A 2,500-nucleotide genomic window follows, 5' to 3' on the forward strand; every position below is an offset into this window, starting at 1 on the left:
GTTGGGCCTGGTTAGAACTTGGATGGGAGACCACCTGGGAATACCAGGTGCTGTAGGTAATTTTATACTGCCATAACATTCTTTTCTATTACATTTTACATTTAATTTATTCAACTTATCAATGAATTTACTTGAGTAAAGAAGTAAAAGAGGTCTAAAGTTAAAGTTTTTGTGCACCTACAGCCAAACCACACTGGACATGCCCAATCTCATCTGATCTTGGAAGCTATGCAGTGTTGGGCCTGGTTAGTACTTGGATGGGAGACCACCTGGGAATACCAGGTGCTGTAGGTAATTTTATACTGCCATAACATTCTTTTCTATTATATTTTACATTTCATTTTTAAACTTATCAATGAATTTACTTGAGTTAAGAAGTAAAAGAGGACTAAAGTTAATGTTTTTGAGCACCTACAGCCAAACCACACTGGACATGCCCAATCTCCTCTGATCTTTGAAGCTATGCAGTGTTGGGCCTGGTTAGTACTTGGATGGGAGACCACCTGGGAATACCAGGTGCTGTATGTAATTTAATTCAGCCATAACATTCTTTTCTATTACATTTTACATTAAATTTTTTCAACTTATCAATGAATTTACTTGAGTTAAGAAGTAAAAGAGGTCTAAAGTTAATGTTTTTGAGCACCTACAGCCAAACCACACTGGGCATGCCCAATCTCATCTGATCTTGGAAGCTATGCAGTGTTGGGCCTGGTTAGTACTTGGATGGGAGACCACCTGGTAATACCATTTGCTGTAGGTAATTTTATACTGCCATAACATTCTTTTCTGTTACATTTTACATTTCATTTTTAAACTTATCAATGAATTTACTTGCGTTAAGAAGTAAAAGAGGTCTAAAGTTAAAGTTTTTGAGCACCTACAGCCAAACCACACTAGACATGCCCAATCTCATCTGATCTTGGAAGCTGTGCAGTGTGGGGCTTGGTTAGTACTTGGATGGGAGACCACCTGGGAATACCAGGTGCTGTAGGTAATTTTATACTGACATAACATTCTTTTCTATTACATTTTACATTTAATTTTTTCAACTTATCAATGAATTTACTTGAGTTAAGAAGTAAAAGAGGTCTAAAGTTAATGTTTTTGAGCACCTACAGCCAAACCATACTGGACATGCCCAATCTCGTTTTATCTTGGAAGCTATGCAGTATTGGGCCTGATAAGTACTTGGATGGGAGACCAGCTGGGAATACCAGGTGCTGTAGGTAATTTTATACTGCCATAACATTCTTTTCTATTACATTTTACAATTAATTTTTTCAACTTATCAATCAATTTACTTGAGTTAAGAAGTAATAGAGGTCTAAAGTTAATGCTTTTGAGCACCTACAGCCAAACCACACTGGACATGCCCAATCTCGTCTGATCTTGGAAGGTATGCAGTGCTGGGCCTGGTTAGTACTTGGATGGGAGACCACTTGGGAATACCAGGATCTGTAGGTAATTTTATAATGCCATAACATTCTTTTCTGTTACATTTTACATTTCATTTTTTCAACTTATCAATAGAATCTACTTGAGTTAAGAAGTAAAAGAGGTCTAAAGTTAATGTTTTTGAGCACCTACAGCCAAACCACACTGGGAATGCCCAATCTCGTCTGATCTTGGAAGCTATTCTGTGTTGGGCCTGGTTAGAACTTGGATGGGAGACCACCTGGGAATACCAGGTGCTGTAGGTAATTTTATACTGATATAACATTCTTTTCTATTACATTTTACATTTAATTTATTCAACTTATCAATGAATTTACTTGAGTAAAGAAGTAAAAGAGGTCTAAAGTTAAAGTTTTTGTGCACCTACAGCCAAACCACACTGGACATGCCCAATCTCATCTGATCTTGGAAGCTATGCAGTGTTGGGCCTGGTTAGTACTTGGATGGGAGACCACCTGGGAATACCAGGTGCTGTAGGTAATTTTATACTGCCATAACATTCTTTTCTATTACATTTTACATTTCATTTTTAAACTTATCAATGAATTTACTTGAGTTAAGAAGTAAAAGATGACTAAAGTTAATGTTTTTGAGCACCTACAGCCAAACCACACTGGATATGCCCAATCTCATCTGCTCTTGGAAGCTATGCAGTGTTGGGCCTGGTTAGTACTTGGATGGGAGACCACCTGGGAATACCAGGTGCTGTAGGTAATTTTATACTGCCATAACATTCTTTTCTATTACATTTTACAATTAATTTTTTCAACTTATCAATCAATTTACTTGAGTTAAGAAGTAATAGAGGTCTAAAGTTAATGTTTTTGAGCACCTACAGCCAAACCACACTGGACATGCCCAATCTCGTCTGATCTTGGAAGCTATGCAGTGTTGGGCCTGGTTAGTACTTAGATGGGAGACCACTTGGGAATACCAGGAGCAGTAGGTAATTTTATACTGCCATAACATTCTTTTCTGTTACATTTTACATTTCATTTTTTCAACTTATCAATGAATGTACTTGAGTTAAGAAGTAAAAGAG

General features: G+C 37.1%; 2 non-coding genes and 9 pseudogenes across 2 annotated transcripts; all 11 read left to right on the forward strand.

The window, feature by feature from the left end:
* The window catches only part of LOC148460347 (5S ribosomal RNA), a 119-nt pseudogene extending 60 nt beyond the window's left edge, over positions 1-59 (forward strand).
* Positions 60-175: 116 nt separating this feature from the next.
* LOC148460348 (5S ribosomal RNA) lies at positions 176-294 on the forward strand. The gene has a single exon (XR_015874241.1). It is a non-coding gene; the product is annotated as a 5S ribosomal RNA (ribosomal RNA).
* Positions 295-409: 115 nt separating this feature from the next.
* LOC148460349 (5S ribosomal RNA) lies at positions 410-528 on the forward strand (annotated as a pseudogene).
* A 116-nt stretch (positions 529-644) lies between these two features.
* On the forward strand, positions 645-763 carry LOC148460350 (5S ribosomal RNA; annotated as a pseudogene).
* A 115-nt stretch (positions 764-878) lies between these two features.
* Positions 879-997, forward strand: LOC148460351 (5S ribosomal RNA; annotated as a pseudogene).
* A 116-nt stretch (positions 998-1,113) lies between these two features.
* LOC148460352 (5S ribosomal RNA) lies at positions 1,114-1,232 on the forward strand (annotated as a pseudogene).
* Positions 1,233-1,348: 116 nt separating this feature from the next.
* On the forward strand, positions 1,349-1,467 carry LOC148460353 (5S ribosomal RNA; annotated as a pseudogene).
* Positions 1,468-1,584: 117 nt separating this feature from the next.
* LOC148460354 (5S ribosomal RNA) lies at positions 1,585-1,703 on the forward strand (annotated as a pseudogene).
* A 116-nt stretch (positions 1,704-1,819) lies between these two features.
* LOC148460355 (5S ribosomal RNA) lies at positions 1,820-1,938 on the forward strand. Its single transcript, XR_015874242.1, has one exon. It is a non-coding gene; the product is annotated as a 5S ribosomal RNA (ribosomal RNA).
* A 115-nt stretch (positions 1,939-2,053) lies between these two features.
* On the forward strand, positions 2,054-2,172 carry LOC148460356 (5S ribosomal RNA; annotated as a pseudogene).
* A 116-nt stretch (positions 2,173-2,288) lies between these two features.
* On the forward strand, positions 2,289-2,407 carry LOC148460357 (5S ribosomal RNA; annotated as a pseudogene).
* Positions 2,408-2,500: the final 93 nt, after the last annotated feature.

Source organism: Taudactylus pleione, unplaced genomic scaffold, assembly GCF_031769625.1.
Source record: "Taudactylus pleione unplaced genomic scaffold, aTauple2 ptg000967l, whole genome shotgun sequence".
In the NCBI taxonomy this organism is placed as follows: domain Eukaryota; kingdom Metazoa; phylum Chordata; class Amphibia; order Anura; family Myobatrachidae; genus Taudactylus; species Taudactylus pleione.